The sequence below is a fragment of the Marmota flaviventris genome, chromosome 5, assembly GCF_047511675.1.
Source record: "Marmota flaviventris isolate mMarFla1 chromosome 5, mMarFla1.hap1, whole genome shotgun sequence".
NCBI classification, from domain to species: Eukaryota; Metazoa; Chordata; class Mammalia; order Rodentia; family Sciuridae; genus Marmota; species Marmota flaviventris.
The window spans coordinates 6,809,869-6,828,488 of NC_092502.1; positions in this window are offsets into that span (position 1 = coordinate 6,809,869).

The window sequence follows — 18,620 nt, forward strand, 5'->3', positions numbered from 1 at the left end:
TGTTCTTAATTTCTCTTTCGGTGGATTCATTGCTGATGTATAGAAATGCATTTGATTTATCGGTGTTGATTTTATATCCTGCTACTTTGCTGGATTTGTTTATTAGTTCTAGAAGTTTTCTGGTAGAATTCTTTTGATATTCTAGATATAGAATCATGTCATCAGCAAATAGTGATAGTTTGAGTTCTTCTTTACATACTTGTATCCCTTTAATTTCTTTCTTTTGTCTAATTGCTCTGGCTAGAGTTTGAAGGATGATATTGAATAGAAGTGGTAAAAGAGGACATCCTTGTCTTGTCCCAGTTTTTAGCAGGAATGCTTTCAAATTTTCTTCATTTAGAATGATGCTGGGTTTATTATATCCTTGGGCTTAGCATATATAGCCTTTACAATGTTGACATATGTTCCTACTATCCCTAGTTTTTCTAGTGTTTTGAACATGAAGGTGTGCTATATTTCATCAAATGCTTTTTCTGCATCTATTGAGATGATTATGATTCTTGTTTTTAAGTCTATTAACATGATATGTTATGTTTATTGATTTTCATATGTTGAACCAACCCTGCATCCCTAGGATGAATCCCACTCGATCTTGGTGCACTATCTTTTAAATATGTTTTTGTATACAATTTTCCAGAATTTTATTGGGAATTTTTGCATCCATGTTCATCAGGGATATTGGTCTGAAGTTTTCTTTCCTTGATGTGTCTTTGTCTGGTTTTGGTATCAGAGTGATATTAGCCCCATAAAATGAATTTGGAAGGGTTCCCTCCTTTTCTATTTCATGGAATACTTTGAGGAGTATTGGTGTTAATTCTTTTTTTAAAGTTCTTACAGAATTAGGCTGAGGATCCATCTGGTTCTGGGCTTTTCTTGGTTGGTAGGCTTTTGATGGCATTTTTTATTTCATTGCTTGAAATTGACCTATTTAAATTATGTATGACATCCTCATTCAGTTTGGTAGGTCATATGTCTCTGGAAATATCTGATGTCTTCGATATTTTTTGTCTTATTAGAGTATAAATTTTCAAAATAGTTTCTAATTATCTTCTATATTTCAGAAGTGTTCGTTGTGATATTCCTTCTTCATCTTGTATTTTAGTAATTTGAGTTTTCTCTCTTTTTCTCATCATTAGAATGGCCAGGGAAGCATTATTCTTAATATCCATAAAACTTACAGAGTTAGCAACAGTATGTAGCTGTTTCCTCAGTTAAATTCTACAGTTTCAATGTACAATGTTAGGAGCATTGTGCAGCTCTCAAGAAAGTCCATTGTTTAAAGTTACTAATTCATGGCAGATTCAGAAGCAGCGGAACTGGAGAAACATTGTGGTTATTTTAGCAAGGAATTTCCTTCATTCCCAAGAGCTGTGTGCCTGAGAATAAGGTCAAAGCTAATAAGACTCTCAAAACAGAGTCTCCCCATGGAAAGCATTGTCATAGCAACCAGGCATCCTACATCTTTGGTTAGAAACTTTCAAGTCACCAAGCATGCCACAGCCATGAAATCATCAGAGACCCCAATCTCAGACACTGGTCTCTCAGTCACTGTCACCACTCTCCACACCTACAGACACAGGAGACATGGCTTCCAGGCACTGACCAGCGGAGAGCTGCTGATGAGATCTGAAACAATTTCTGGAGCATGTTGGGGAGTTAGCTATGGTGGAAGAGACCAGTCCCACCCATGCAGTGAGAGAGCAGCAGGACGGGGCAGTCCAGGCCCCCTGGACACCGTCTTCCAGGGTCCACAGTGTGCCTGGGCTTCCCTGGGACTGTCTTATTGCCACCCCACTGGCCTTAAAGAGGAGCCCACCTCTCTCTCCACCATGCAGTTGGTCAGGGTCAGTGCACCCTTCAGCCCAGCCACCACTGATGCTACCTGTGCAGAGAGACCAGGAGCAGAAAGGTTCTGGGACCACAGGGAGCAACACAGCTCTGGGGCTGCATTAGAAGAGCTGGCAGAGCTGGGGAGGGGTCTCTGCTGGAAATGTGGAGCTTTTGACTTTGTAGATTCCCAGCATGACCACACTCAGTGTCCCTCCTCATTCGCGCAGCACTTTTTTTTGCATTGTCTTCAGTAAGGTTTCATTAGTTTCCACAGGATGCAACTTTCCACTTTTGTCAGTTTTTCTTCAAATATTTAATATTTTATGTGATTACCAATTGCAATGATATTCTTCACAGAGCTAGTAAAAAAAAATACTAAAATTCAAATGCAATCTCTCTCTCTCTCTCTCTCTCTCTCTCTCTCTCACACACACACACACACACACACACACACACACACACACAGACACACACACAACCCCAAATAGCCAAAGCAATCTTGAACAAAAATAAGAAAGTGGGAGGCATCACAATATCTGATTTCTAGGTGTCCCAGAGCCATGGTAACCAGAACAGCATGGTACCATCATAAAAACAGACACAGACCAGTGTAACAGAACTGAGTTCCAGAAATAAGCCCACATGGACATCCAAGTGGCTCCTAACAAAGGTGCCAAGGACACTGGAGAGAACACAGCCTTATTTTTGAATTGCTTGTGGCTTATTTCTAGGAAACAGTTTTTTTTCTTCATGTTGACCTTTTTTTTGCCCAAAACCAGTTGAAGCACTTAGAGAACTTTTGGGGTCATTTCTTGAGGCTAACTGTGGAGGAGGTGGAATCACCTCTTTTTGATTTATTCCAAAGTGTCCATTGGTTTGAGCTAAAGGGCTGTGACATCATCAGATCTACTCTGCCAAGGAAACCAGGATCTAATGAAGATGTGACATAGAAATCACCTCCTTAGAGCCCGCTGAGGGCTGCCTGCAGCAGACCAGGAGAGTGCAAGGTGGCTGGTCCCACTCCCCCGTGGCTCTGGAGCACCATGACATCCTAGGAGCACAGCTTGGAGGGCTACAGGAACAGTGGCCTCATCCTCCATCTAGAGCCCAGAGGTGGACACAACACCTGAGCTCACCTGAACATCTTTGGATCCAGAGAAGTGCCTTGTCTGCATGTAAAGTTGAAGAGGTACCTGGGAGGGCTCCATGGCTTCTGTTGGAACCTGCATGTCCTTCAGTCACCAGGACTGAGGCCACTGCTCAGGTACAGATGAGTCTGGCCCATGCTCCAGGGGATGCAGAGGGGGAGGAGGGCTGAGCCAGCACAGGCTGGGGAGGGACCTGCAGACAGGCACGCAGGGGTGATGGGCCAGAGGCCAGGGGTAAACTGCTTGGTGGTCTGAGGCAGAGGGGCTGACACAGGCTAAGGCTGTCCCTGTCTCTGAGGCCTGTCCCGACCTGCCAGGGCAAGAGGAGCACAGGAGGAGGGAGTCCAGGCCAATCAGCCCCCTGGAGCACCAGAGCAGGGCTGCTTGGCTGAAGTCTCTCTCATCTTCCCCAGTGACCTGAAAGAAGAGGGGCTGTGCATGCCAACTGATTTCCACTCTTGCTGATCTCTGCTCCATGCTGAGACTGAGTGTCTACACACAGGGTGCTGATGGGTTAGTTCTAGAGCTTGTCCATGGGAAGGCCAAGGAGGAGCAGCTGCTGGGACCTTGCACAACTGTGAGCAGCAGGTGATCCAGTCCAGAGGATGGTTAATTTTGAATGGTTTGAATGGTTAATTTTTGTCTTTCTTTTCTAATGTAAGCCTTCAGCACCTCTAATGCCCCCTAAGCCCTGCCTGTGCTCTGTTCCACAAAGTTTCTTATGATGCAGATTCAGTTCTTTTCCTTTGAAATATTCAGACCGATCTTGAGATACCCTTGAACTGTGTGCTGTTTAGAACTTTGGGATTTGATTGGCAGTTATCTAGAGGTTACCCAGTTCTGTTACTGATACTGACACCCATGGTAATTCCAATGTTCCTGGTGCACCTGTTGGAATTTGCTAGCTTTCCACAGTAATGCCTGTTGTAGCTGAATGTGGCTGCTCTTGACAACTTTCCTGTGATGTTTAAAAGGCTGTGTGCTCTACTACTCTTGGTTGAAGTGCCCTAGATGTATCCATGACATACCTGTGGTGGGTGTGCTATTGAGCCAGAATGTCATCGTAAGTGCTCTTCCGTGTGCTCCATCTATCACTCACTGTTACATGATTGCTGGTGTCTCCCCCTGTCACCAGATTTCACCATGTTTGTGTGAGTGACTTTCCAAAGTAATTTTGGAGACAGTAGTTGAGGGTACTAATGTCAGAGGGTCTTTCTTAGCTTGTGTTGAGCCTGAATTTTGATGGAGTTCTGTGAGGAAATAGCTGGAAAGAAAACAGAAGAAACAGCAAGAGCTCAGCTCCTCCAGGGCCTGTGGATAGTGGAACTGGGGCTGCTGCTTTAACACATGGTCGTGCTGTTTATACCCCTTCAGCCTCAGTTCTCTGCAGACCTGAGCCTCAAGTGCTGGGCATGTGGGTCTTGGTCCTCTCTGAAAGGATTTCTCCTGGCCTGCGTGGGCTTCCTCAGTTCCCTGGGACACCAGGGTGCTGGTGAACATTCCTTTCTTCTTTTTTCCTGTAGTACAGATTGAACCAGGGGCACTCCCCCACTGAGCTACATCCCCAGGTCTTTTTATTTTTCATTTTGAGGCAGGTTCTCACTATGTTGCCCAGGGTAGGATGCAACATGTGATCCTCCCACCTCTGTCTCCTAAATTCTGGAATATGAGCCATGCACCAGTGTGCTCACCTGATTACTCTTATTTATTTATTTATTTATTTTCTTTTTGATAGCAGGAATTGATCCTTCAGCCACTTAACCACATCCCTAGCTCTCATTTTGCTGTCTTGTCTGGAAGTGGTGAGAGCAGGCATCCTTGATTTATTTCTGATGTCATGGAGAGAGCCTTTTGTCCTTCAGCCTCAAATCTAAGGTTAACCTCATATATTGTAGACCTGTGGCCCATTAGGGACTTTCATTATTTCCAGGTATTTGTGTGTTTGTGTCATGCTGATGGCTTGAGCTTTGTCGGCTGCTTTTTTTTTTTATTATTCTTTCCATGTATTTATACTTCTCCAGATGCTTGATGTGCAGGTGTTTTCTACAGTTCCTTGGGGTGTCCTAAAAAGGACAACATTTTTTGTTTCTGTGTTGATTCATATTTAAGTTGCACGTGTAGATGAGGAGCAGTGAGCTAGTTGCACACCTGTTCCAGTGTGTCATGATCAGATCAGGGCTTTAGCTCTTCCATCTGTTAACATTTATCATTTCTTGTTGTTTGTGGACTGCTCCTCCAGCTTTATTATGAAATACACAGGGATATGCTGGGCACCCCTGTCACCTATTGTGCTGGAGGGCAGCACTGCTGGCCATTCCTGAGTGTGTACTAGTACCTAATACCACCACCCTGTTCTCCCTCCTCTCTCTTCTTGCCTGTGGTGACTACTCTTGTTCTTTCTGTGAAATCTACTTGTAGCTCTCCCATATGAGTGACAACACACAGTATGATTTTCTGTGCCTGCCTTATTTCACTTAGCAAGGCATCCATCAAAATAGTTTCTAATTGTCTTCTTATTTCAGTAGTCTCTGTCATGATATTTCCTTTTTCATCACAAATTTTAGTAATATGAGTTTTCTTTCTCCTCTTCAACTGGGTGGCTAATGGTTTGGAAATTTTATTTATATTTTCATAAAACAAGTTTTGTCTATTTTTTGAATTGTTACTTTTGTTTCAATTTTATTGATTTCCACCCTGATTTTAATTATTTCCTGTCTTCTACTACTTTTGTTATTTGTTTGTTCTTCTTTTACTAGGGCTTTGAGATGTAAGTCAGGTTATTTATTTGTTGACTTTTTATTCCTTTTCTGAATGAGCTTAATGCTATGAAATTTCCTCTTAGTACTCTCTTCCTAGTGTCCCAGATATGTTGTATTGGAATCCTCATTTACCTCTAAGAATTTTTTTAACTTCTCTCTGATGTCTTCTGTTATCCATGTGTCATTCAGTAACATATTATTTAGTCTCCAGGTATTGGAATAGCTTCTATTTTTTTTAATTTTAGGGAGATTGGAAAGGGAAGGATACAGAATGCATTTCACAAAACCATGTTACATGCATATGTAAACGCACCATGTGGAATTTCATCTTTATGCATATGCAGAAAGTACCAGTAAAAAACAAGAAAGTAAAAGAGCCAAAGGAAATCAGTAGAGCAGAGGAGGGAGGAGAGGAGGGTGGGGAGGGAATGGGGATTGAAACCAAATTTCTTGTATGTGTGATTTTGTTAAAAAGAACCCAACTGCTATATGATATAATATCATCATCATCATCATCATCCCAAGTTGCCAAGGGCCTGGCCAAGCTGCCCAGGCTAACTTTCCAGTCTGGCTTGTGTAAACACAGCGGGGCTACTCCATGCAGTTCTCGAACCAACCACATGGTGGCAGTAGAAGACCGCCAGCACCATCCAATTCAGAGCCATTCCTCTGGCTGACCCATCCACAGACCAGGTAAGTTCTGGTTTCTCTTTCCTCTTACCTTGGGTAGAGGGGTGGATTCCAGCATGTCATCTAACATCTCCTTTTTTGCACTGGTATACCTGTGTAGTATACTATGTACCTTTGCACTTACAGGGCTGAATATTGGTGTGGTATCCCTGCTGTAAAATACACTCACCGTTGGGCAGCTGTGCCTGTTGGTGGTGATCCAGAATTAGGCTTTTTGAAAGAATCCGGCAACCGTCTAAAGATAGCAGATGTGTGCTCACATTGATGGCAATAATCTTACTGGTGGTCTCAACTTGTACCACCAGCTATATAGCACTCAGCTTTTCTAAGACCCTGAATCATGTCTCTGCCTCTTCCATAGCTGTGACCCTGATCCTAAGGGAATAGCTCATTTATTACCATATCACTGCCATGGTCTCCACCCAAACCCACTGGGTGGCTAGAATCACACAATTCACAAGATCCTCCTTGGGCTGATGAATGTGTCCATGGCTCACAATTGCTTTCTAGGTGTGTGCATTTGGGAATAAGCCTCAAGATGCCCAGGCTCCCAGGCCCACCAGCCTCTGCTTTCAGAGTGTGGAAATGGGAGATGCCAGGACCTTGGCATAGGGAGGTCTGTACCCGTGTGGGAGTAGTGCTGGAGGGGAGGGAAAGCTTGGATTTCACCTACAGCAGAAACTGGCACTGCCTTATCTTTAACCAATCAATGTAGTTGGCAGAAAGCCCAGGTCCTTGCAATTGGAGGTGTTGGTGAGCTGCCCTCTCTCTTGGGGATGTGTCTCCAGCATTTAAACTGCTTTCTCTAGGTGAGAAGACTAAGAGAGCAACACAGCCAGGCTTGTAAGATCCAGATGGATTCCTTGCCATGTCCCCTGGGGGGTGTGGTAGTTAGTGATGTCTTTCTTAAGGCCACCCAGAATGGAGGTGGACGGTAGGCCCAATGGTAAGCACCCTTCAGACAGCTCTGCCTTTATGGAGATTGCTGCCCGGGCTTGGGGCAGCATGGGCCATTGGTCTCCTCTTCTCTGCCCCTGCAAACCTGTCACTGGCCCATTAATTTCTCTGCCACTGCTACCATCACCACAGCCTATTTGCCTCCATGGGGATGGACAGTTGGGCAGGGCCGAGTCCAGCTGTTCTCTCAGCCACAGCTGTGGATTCCAAACAGGGTGAGGAAACAGCAGGGGGGGAGCCTTGAGTCTTTACCCCACCCAGTCAGCACGTGCAGGAATCTGCCCGGCCTGACCCAGTCCTGCGCCAGGAGTCAGCCACGGTGGCGGGAGGGAGGGAGGCAGAGTGCTGCGTGCAGCTCCCCACAGCTCAGCCTCCTCCAGCCCACTGTGCTGCTGCAGGAAGGGGCCGCCTGTGGCTGCAGTGATCTTAGCTCGCTCCCTTCCTGTAAAGCTCATTGCTAACTAATGAGCGATAGTAACCCTCCCCAATATGGGGGTTATGGTGTCACTGTACCCGTAGTTGTCCCTAACTTCCATAATCACTGCTGTACCCCCACATGGAGGCAGAAGGCCATCCTGGGTGTGGACATGTGGCATCTGCAGTTCCCTTGTGCTATGGCAGGGATGGGAGGCCATATTGCAGAAGGTGCAGTGGTGACAGATGACAGGTGGCACCTTCCTTTCTCACACTGCCTGTGGCGGTTCACCAGAAAACAGCACCGCCTCCCCTCATGGCATTCTGTCCCTGGCAGCAGACTGGATGAGCCCTTAGCCTCCACAGTGTGCACTTCTTCAGTGGTCTCTGCAGAGAGGAGTTCCGTAAGCGAGGCTGCAGAAGCAGTGACATCATTAGTCTGCTTAGTCTCCTTTGTTCCTTGTATGACCAGCATCCCACGGAGCATCTGTCCTGCAGTGTGTGCCGGAAAGCAGCCTGAATTCCCCACACATATGAGGGAAAGCCCGTGTCCTGCAAGACAGTGCGTGTCTAGGCATTCCAGCCCACATCAGTCTTCATTGTCCCCTCGACTCGGCTAAGTTCTAGGCAACTGAAGGGGCATTTCAGAGACAGGATGGTTTACTCTTTTTGAGGATGACACAAACTATATTTAGAAACCATAGTCTGAGAGCTGGAGAATTTATGGACACTGACTTCTCACTGTTAGAAACCACATTTGGCAAACTTTATCCATTTATCCACTCTCCCTCCCGAGCCCTTACCAACCTTTTGTCACCCCAAGTCTACATCCAGGTTGACTTTCCTTAACTTCCAGATTTGAGACAAATATGCACTATTTGTTTTTCTGTGACTGGCTTATTTCACTTACCATAGTATCCTCAAGTTCTACTATTTTTTTTTTTTTTACAAAGGACAGGAATACATAATTTTTTGGTTGAATAACACTCTACTGTGCATTCACACCATTTCTCCTTTGTTCATTCATGGCACACACACTGATTTCATGGCATAGCTAATTTGTCTGTTGTTGCGGATGGGTATGCAGGAAGTGCATGTGTGAATGCAAACCCGGGCATAACTCTTCCCTTTCTTTCTTTTTCTGTTTGTCTTTAATTCTGGACGATACATGAAAACACACAGATGTTCACAATAAAATCCAGACAATGTGGCTTATTCCCGTGTTCTCTGTTTTCCTGTAACTTTTTTCTACTATTGTGAAAAAATAGACATAATTATCTATAATCTGTTTGCCAACATATAGGAGAATTTCTTTAGCAACTAGGTACAGTGTTTGCACGCTGTTCTTGAGTCTGAGCGTACTCAAGATGCTGGTCCAATATTACTTACCTAAGGACTTTTCATTCCCAACATTATCCTTGGGGTAATATCATGTTTGTAATACAATTGTCTTAATTTTCTATTGTTTGCATTCCATTTGATTTTCAGCATATTCACAGATTTATTTATTTATTTTTCTAGGAAGCAGGGCTTTATTCTGCAATATGGAGGAAACATGCTTTGCCCACCTACCCCAGACATAAATTGTTACCACTCAGGAACTGGCCAGCAATGCCCCTTGTTCTAAAGATAAACCAGAGCCTGAAAAGTCTTTCTTCCCTTAAACATACCCATAACATTATTTATAGAATTCACTTTTATACAGGTATCAAAAATCAGACTAAAAATTTATCACTAAACTAACTTTATTATATTTTATTCCCTCTTAAATTTCTTTGCTAAATGTCTTCCCTTTCCCGGTGACTTCTGCTTCTTATTCTCTTGGTGCCCACTGTGTCCTTATCCTTCTTTAGGTTTCCCGCACATCTCTTGACACCTCAAGTGACCCTTAGATTCACTCTCCATTCTAGGCTGCAGGCCCGACTTCCTGGATCTCAGACACCTGAAGTCTGAATTTGCAGTTGCTCCTTTCTCTTCCTGGTTCCTTGTGGGGACTGCTACACTTCTCTCCCTCACTTCCTCCTCTGCTGTGGGAGGCTGGGATTCTGTCTTCCAGATCTCAAGCATGTTCTCTGTTCCTGACTTTGCCCTGGACTCAGGTTTCTCGTCTCCATCACCTGGTTCTGCAGCTCCAACCTCCTCGGAGCTTTTCTTGGGCTTCTTTTCCTGTTTCTTTATTTTTGTCTTTTCTGCTGATATAGTAACGTCTGGTCCTGGCTCTTCTCCTCCAGCTTTATTTGGTATCTGGTTCGCAGCAACATTCCCTTATCTGCAGGTAAGGAGTCATCTACTTTATGTTCCTTTATCTTCCACAGGTCAATTCTGTTTATTAAAATGTTTAGACTCTTATTCATTATCAAGGGCTCAGGAGACCTGCTCTCTCCCTGGGAGCAGTACTCTTTTTCCCATGAAACCTTGGCCTCCATAGTGTCTTGTGGCACAGCCTCTGAGCACCGTGCTCCAACTCCTGAGAGGAGTCCCTCTGTTCCAGTTACCCTTCTGCAGGGAAATGTTGCTTCTGCTCTGCGATGCTGCTGGGTGTCTTTTGCCCACTCTGTCTTCAACTGGTTTTTCTTTAGGGGTCCTAAGGACTCTTCTGCACATCCACAGAGGGTTTGCTCTTTCAGCTGTTTGCTTTGGAGTGCTCTTCAGCTGTGAGCACCATGGTGGTACCTCAGTGGGGCCTAGCACTTGGGTTGGTTCTTTGGAGACAGCCAGGTCTTCCAGGACCTGGGCCTGGCCCTCAGGTGCCCCTCACCACCTGCTACCAATTAAGGTTTTCTCTTTTACTTAACATGAGGAAACACCTCAGGCTGAAAGATATAAATACAGGTAAACAAATAAAGTTCCATATTTTATATGTGTACATATATAGATTTCAGTATATTTTTATCATGTATTTACTTGTAATAATCTTATTGTATTTTGGTAATGTGTCGATTGCTCACATTCGTGTGGTTCTGGGTGCTGTCTCCACATGTGCACTCAGCTTGCACTCACTGAACATGCTGTGCTCTACCTGTCCTCCTCCCATAAGCTCCCCAGCCTCTATTTATCAACTTCCACATTCCAGCTGAACTTCCATAGTTTCCACGTATGATATGTAGTACTAGTCTTTGTGCGTGGGTCTTATTTTGCTGTGGTGAATACCTAGGCATGTGATTCCTCAGTGTGTTGAATTCCATAAAATACTAGTAAACTGTTTTGCAAAGTTATTACTATTCTATTTTGCATTCTCAGTTCTATTTGTTCCAAATCAATACTATCATTTAGTACTTGAAATTTTATTTTTCATTTATACCTTTTCCATTGCTAATTGCTATCTCATCATGAATTTTGCTTCATGTTTGAATGATCACACTGGAAGAGAGATTCCTGTATTGACATTAGCTTTCTCTCTGCCTCTTGAAAGTGTAACCACATTTTTAACTGTGTGCCTCGTTTTGAAGACGCCCCACCATTCATGTTATTTTTTTCTTTACACAACTTACATGACATCTGTCACTCGATTTTCTAGTCTGACTATGATGTACCTGTCTGTTTCTGATTGTTTTCTTTGGGAATGTTGGCACCACTGGGAGCAGAAATGTAAGCTTTCTACCATTTTTGCATGTTCTCATTTATTTGCTTTTCTTTTCTTTTCTCCACATTATTTTTTCTCTCCCTTCTGTTTCTGGGAATCAAGTAGTCCACAGGCATCTGAAGTGCATTCTTCAAGCTGTTCACCAATTTTCTTCCTTCTGGAAAATTTCTTTTACTCTCTTAGAGATTTTTCTTCTATTTTTAACTTTCTGATAAGCTCAAAATCGAACTTTATCATTTTATTATCTCTTTCATTTATTTTATAATTCTCACTTCTCTGAAGATAGTCCACATATAAAATTTATTGTGAGACTATTTTTCTTTGCACCCATGAATGTGTATACAATAGCTCCTTTCATATCCTTGCCTGATAATTAAAGCATAGTGGAAACCTTCAAGATAGCTTCTATTTTCTGATTTTTGCCTTCAGTGTTGTCTTATCCCTCTTGTGGTAGTATAAAAGCTTTCCAAGACTGAGAAATTCACAAACAACAAGAACTGATCTCTCATAGATGATGCCAGGAAGTCAATGGTCAAGAAGCCAGTAGATTGAGTGTATGGTGAAGGGTACTTCTCTGCTCTAAGGGCCTGCTGGGTGTGTCTTCCTTTAACAGGGGACAGAGGGCAAAAATGTCCTAGATGACAACAAGTTACTCATCCCACCCAGAGTCCTCATAATCTGGTCACCTGAATGCCACACTTCTTCACACTGTAGCATTGGGTTTTATGTCTCTAAAAAACTTTAGAGGGGAAACAGACTCAAGCCACAGCCTGTGTCCATCATATCCTCATGTTTCTGCACTTGTCTCAAGAATTTTAAAGCCATATTAGACAAAATAAATGATAGTCATGTTCTGGGTTTTGATGTATTCCTGCTGAAGATCTCAGCAAGAGGACCACTACCCCCTGAAATTGCCTTCAGAGTCCTACATTGTCTTTGAAATGATTGCCATATTAACTTGAAAGTCCATCAATGTGCATTTAAATGTAAAAAACAGCATGTCTTTCTCCAAATCTTGGAAGATAAGCCAGGGGTACTTGTGCCTTTCGTAAGCCCCATGGTCCAGGGGAGATGCCACCATGGAGCTGCAGGACCTCTCTCAAGATGCCACCTCCAGCCCTGGCTTACTAGCAACTGGGGAGATTGTTTCTAGTTCCTGTCTCAGACCCTTGCCCAACCTTGCTGTGAGAGCTTGGAGAATCTGGGTTTTTATTTCTCACATGGAGAGTAGATAGAATTTGTTCAGTATCAATTTCAGAGATACTTCTGAGAGTAAGATAAGGCAGGGGAGGTCTCAGCACTGAAGAGGTTGTCTCTTAAAAAGATGCTTCCCCACCACTTACCATCTCTTGAACTGCCAACACAAGGACACCAAAACCTGGCTCCATTTCTATGCTGTCGAACTGTAAGGCTTTTAGTTACCATGTCCCAGGGAAAGGATCTGGGTGAACTGGATTTGCATTTCTATTTTACTGTAGATCTTTGTTTCTAGACTCAGTACATTTTTTCAAACTAAGAGAGTTGTGTCCATAGGTTTATTAGTAGTTCCAAATTGCTATTCCCAGTATTTTATTTTAACCCTCTTGTTAAAAATAATTTTCCCGCAATAATTTCCCCACATACTGAGCGTATCAGACACTGAGGGTGGGGAGATCACTGATTCTGAGGGCACTGAAACTCACAGACCACTTCTTTGGGTAGCAGTACTGTTGTCCTTGTAGATAAGCATGCCCATAAGTGTGTCAAGTCCCCCATCTTCAGGCATGGTGATGCCTTTGCTGGCCCAGGTTTGCTTGAGGCACTAGTAGAGGCCACCTCAGTCTCAACTCAGGGCCGCTGAACAAAGCACAGGAGCCAGAGGCATGCTCCTGGGCCTGGGGCAGGTGTCCTCCAGCAGCTCCAGGCCTGACCACATCCCTTGCCCCTGTGCTGGTATGCTGGCAGCCCCACCCCATGCTCTGTCCAAGCCCAGTCCTCAGAGTCCCTGTAGGCCTGGCTGTGGCAGCTGCAGCCTACTTATTTTGAAAGCACTCAGTCTGAGCATGCCAAGTTCTGTGGTTGGTGACCAGGGATACCAAGTTCATCTGGGGAGGAAATGAAAAGGAAAGGACACACTCCGTGCTCTCAGTCTCTGGGCCTTCTCCCTTCTTCCTCACAGCCTATTTCCTCAGCTGAATACCTCTCTAGGGACGACAAAGGCTAATGTGACAGCCAGGAGGTGATGGCTCAGTCAGCCACAGGAAGGCCACCTACCAGGCCTGAGGGGCCAGCGCCATGGGCAGAAGAGAGACGGTGTTTGTGCTGGTGCCTCAGCAGTTGAACTGTTAGGTTTTCTGCGCTGGAGATCTGATGGCAGGACAGCGAGAGGGAGGTGGCAGGGAATCCCCAGTCCACAAAGCACTGTTGCTTCCACCCCCACTGGTCAACCCGCCGCTCACTTCAGTTCCATGCCTCACTTCCAAGTATCCAGGGGCTTTCCCAATGACCCTCTCTAGGCCCCTCCAGCTGACAGTCCTGAGATGCCTCCGCCTGCCCCAGGCTCCTATCCTCCTCCCTTTCCTCCTAGAGGAAAAAATGTTGAGCCCCTGAGAGGAAGGGTGTCTCCTTTTAGCTCAGACAGCTTGAGGTGAGAGGACCGGAGAGAGGAACAGTTGGGGGAGGCACATGCCTTCCAGCAAGTAGCACCGAGACTCCAAGGGGGTCTTGGCCCCAAGGTTCCTGACCTGGCCAAGGAATTCCAGAGGGCAGGATAGCATAATAGGGACCCCCAGGAGCAGCTGGTGAATTGGAGTGCTGAGACCAGCAGCCTGGGATTTATAAGGGTCCTTTAGAGAAGTTCACCCCCTCAGGACCTTCAAGCAGAGGGTCATGAGATCTAGGTGACACATCCAGGGCCCCCACATTCAGCTGGGGGACATCCCTCTGTTGCTGAAGACTAGTCCATCCAAGGAACAGAAGGATCTGCTGGCACGCCTCCCCACCCCTGAGGTGTTTCTCCTGCCACAGAACCCATCCTGGGAAGCCACATTCCTGCAAGGACAGCAGCAGCCCTGGAGGGGCTCCTGGGGTGTCAGGCAGAGAGCAGATGTGCTCGGCCCACATAGCTGCTGTGCCAGGCTTCCTGTGGGGCATCAAGTCTGTGCCTGGCCTGCCAAAGCTCTTTAGTGAGGCTCATTGGGGCCTGTGCTCCCCACTCTCCCCCCTCTGCAGCCTCCCAGGACTGCGGGCAGCTCAGGGCCTGCTGACAGCTCACTCACACTGCTGCCTCCTTCTCCAGCCGTCTTCATCTCCCAGGGCTGAGCTGAGTGCATGCAGCAGATGCCATGTATCAAAGCCTACATTACTTACTGTCTGCCAGGCTTCTAGGGAAAGCTTGATAATCTTTGCTGTAGGGAGGTAGAATTATTTTGACACTGTGTGCTAAGAACAGTGCTTAACAAAGCACTTCAACTTTCAGTGAATTGTGCCTGTGGATCAAGGTAGACTTGTTTGCAGTGCCCTCAGTGACCTCGGTAGCATGATCACACGGAGGCCAGAGGTGGTCACTGCTGTGCTGAGGAGGGGAATCCACCTGCTGCCTCCCCTCAGCTCAGGTATGATAATAAAACAGGGCACCTGAAGATTGACAGCCAGCGAATGAGCATCAGTCCAGAGAACCTGCCAGGTGCTTGGTGCCTTCCAGTGGATGTCACAGACTGTCCCACTTTGAATTCTGGTATTCAGACATCACTCTTAACTATGGTGGTGTTTCTGATCAAGGGAGTCTCTTTCAGAAGAGTCATGAAGCAGCCTGAAATCCTGACATTGGCGGGAAAGCAGATGGAACCCCAGAGGTCACTTCGAGATATTGGTGTGGGCACTGATAGCCTGCCCTCAGCCCCAGCTGCTCGGAAAGAACAATGAGGAATTTAAATAGGGTATTCTGTTCACATTAAAAAGCTCTGCACAGAAAAAGAAATAGTTATCAGGGGCTGGGAGGCTGGGGATATAGCTCAGTTGGTAGAGTGCTTGCCTCGCATGCGTAAGGCCCTCGGCTCAATTCCCAGCACCACAAAAAAAGAAGCAATCGTTAAAATGAAGCTAAAACCTTATTGGACAAAATGTCATATATTTATATGATAGAGGATTAATATCCAGAATACTCAAAGAGCTCACAAAAATTAACAACATAAATTTTTCAATGGAAAAATGAGCAAATGACCTGAATAGTCTGGTGGCCCACACAACCAGCCTAAGAGGGTCTATAAAGTGCTACCGCACTCAGGAACAGGGAGGCCATGTTTGGGGGAGGGGAGTGTGACACCTCAGCAGGTTTGGTCACCCCATGCTGAGTGGGTCTCTAGACCTCTGGTGGAGACTCTCATTGCCTGGCCTCTGGGGTGGGCTGATCTAATCTCCCCAGAGCACTGGCCACGCCTCCAAGTTCTGCAAGTCACATCTGAGCTGAGCACCAGCTGCTGGGACTTCCCATTTAGAACTGTGTCTGTCCTGCCCTGGGAGTACATCTGTCTGGTCTCCCAGACAAGCTCCCATCGACAGCCCTTCCTACCCCGTCCTACCTGTCCCCAGTGAGAAGGGAGGCTGAGACCTGTTTCCTCCAGTCTGGGTCCAGGCCAATCCAGCTGGCAGCTTGTGACAACAGAAAAAGAGGAAGGAGCTGAGGTCCCCTGGTTTGTCTCCAAGGGGACACAGGCTGGCAAGTGTGCTGTGTGGTTTTGGGAGGTTTGTGCTGTAGTGTATGCTGTGGTGTGGTCCTGGGAGGTGTGTGCTGGGTGCTGTGGTGTGGTTTGGGAGGTGTGTGCTGTGGTGTGTGTGCAGTGGTGTGGTTTGGGAGGTGTGTGCTGAGGTGTGTGCTGTGGTGTGGTTTGGGAGGTGTGTGTTGAGGTGTGTGCTGAGGTGTGTGCAGTGGTATGGTCCTGGGAGGTGTTTGCTGAGGTGTGTGCAGTGATGTGGTTTGGGAGGTGTGTGCTGTGGTGTGTGCAGTGGTGTGGTCCTGGGAGGTGTTTGTTGTAGTATGTGCTGTGATGTGGTTTGGGAGGTGTGTGCTGTGGTGTATGCAATGGTGTGGTCCTGGGAGATATGTACTGAGGTGTGTGTCCCTGATGTCACTGAAGCATCCTCATGTCCCAGCCAGTACTGGCTTTCCCAGCTGTTAATCATGTTCCCTCCCAGGCTGGAGAAGAGCTTTCATATTAGGAGAGACTTAAGAGTGAAGCTCATGCCCACTGAGCCTGGCTTCAAGGCAGGTATACTAGGGTGACTTCTTGACATCTCTAGAGCTAGTGACCTTTCTGCTCCCACCCAGCATGTTCTACCTACCTAGCACTCCTGGCTTGAGTTTGCAGAACTTGATACAAGACCTTGTTCCTGGGACAAGAAGTTCTACCAGGGACACTTAGGGACAGAATGAGGGTCCTGTTTTCTTTGGATCAAAGTAGTCCTTAGGAGTATGAAAGAGGAACCTTCTTGAAAATGAATTGCACTGAAAAGAACATGCCAGTGACCAGCAGAAAGGCTATAGACAGATGACCATCTACCAGTGACCAGCAGAAAAGCTACAGACAGACGAACGTCCTGGGCTTGAAAGGCCCAAGCAACTAGTGTTGCCACTGCCCAGAGTGAGGGAAATTGGAATGGCAGCATCTCGTCCAGGAGCCAGCACGGAATCCATGAGGTCAGAAGGTGTAGACCAGTGCTCAGGAGGATGAGAGTTGGGCCAGTGAAGACAGGCATCAGTCTGGGGGGTGCTGTTTGTTGGAGAAGTCTGGAGGGGTGGCTGGGGTGAGGGACAGCTCCCTCTGTATCCAGAATCGGGGCTTTCTAGACATAGTGTATCACCCCATTTGGTGTCTGGAGACCTGTCCAGATGACCTTTCCTGGTGGCCCAGGAGCTGTGTCCCATCTTTGGGGCCCATATGACAGAAGGAAAGCACTGGATTTGAAGAGATGAGTGAGAACGTCCAGGTCACATGATTTGTTGATGCCAGGCATCCCAACGTCTGGCTCAGTGCTATCTGTTTTGTTGCACTTAAGTGAAAACTCCTCTGTGTTTTCAGATCAATTTTAGGAAGTACAGTCAATTTGGGAGAAAAGTTGCTTCATCAGACTGACTGAATATGCCTGTTCCTTTCCCCCCAGTGTTTTTTGTGGCTGGTATGACCAGGGAGTTAATAACACCAGCTTTTCCCACTTAATATCTGTAATCTGTCCTTGGAAAACCATACATTCTAAAGCCAATTAGAAGGAAATTATTTTCTATTATGTAAAATTTGTGAAATCACTGGATGTGGTGGCACATGCCTGTAATCCCAGTGGCTCAGGAGGCTGAGGATCATGAGCTCAAAGACAGTCTCAGAAACTTAGTGAGGCCCTAGGCAACTTAGTGAGACTCTATCTCTAAATAAAATATAGAAAAGGGTTGGGGGTGTGGCTTAGTGGTTAAGTACCCCTGGCTTCAATCCCTAGCTCACCCCCAACAACAACAACAAAAAAGTTGGGGGAAATTAAACTTTTCAGGCCTAAACCTGGGTTACTTCATTTTGCAAAGCAGTTTGCCATGAGCAATTCTATTTTTAGTTTAAGAATGACTCCACACCTTATTTGTACAAGTAAGCAGTCACCACCTGCCTGGCACAGCCATGAGGCCCAAACTGGTAAAGAAACCATGCTAATAAGAATGACCACCCGTGCACCACTTGTGAATTCATCATAAGCAAGGGGTGCATGGGTGTGTCAGACTCCTACCAGGAAACCCAGGCCACGAGCTTATCAAAAATACCAGACCACCAAATGAAGCAGCCCCTCACTTGGGGCTTGTAAAAGGAGGAGCATCCCAAGACTGGACAGGGAACCACACTGACCGGTAACCTGGTTGCTCCTCAGGAGCCTTGCCCAGGACATTTGCCACAGAGACAGACCTCTGGATCTCTGCTTCAGCACAGCTTGGTTTCTCCTGCCTGTGTGACCACATACAACCCACTCCAAGCTGACATCTCCAGTGGGCGCTGTGGAAGGAACCTCTGCCCTCTGAACCCTGGCCTAGAATAAGCTCTGGGCTTCACAGCTCTGTGCCTGAACAAGTTCTTGGCTAGTTCCTAATCTTACCTGACCACCTGTGGTGACTCTTTGCATCTGTATCTGCCCTCTGCCTTTGCTCTCAGCTCAGCCTCCTGGACCTCTGTGGCCACCTTAACCCTCTCTTATCCTTTCTGTCATTGTGTGAAGTGTGATGAGTGACTT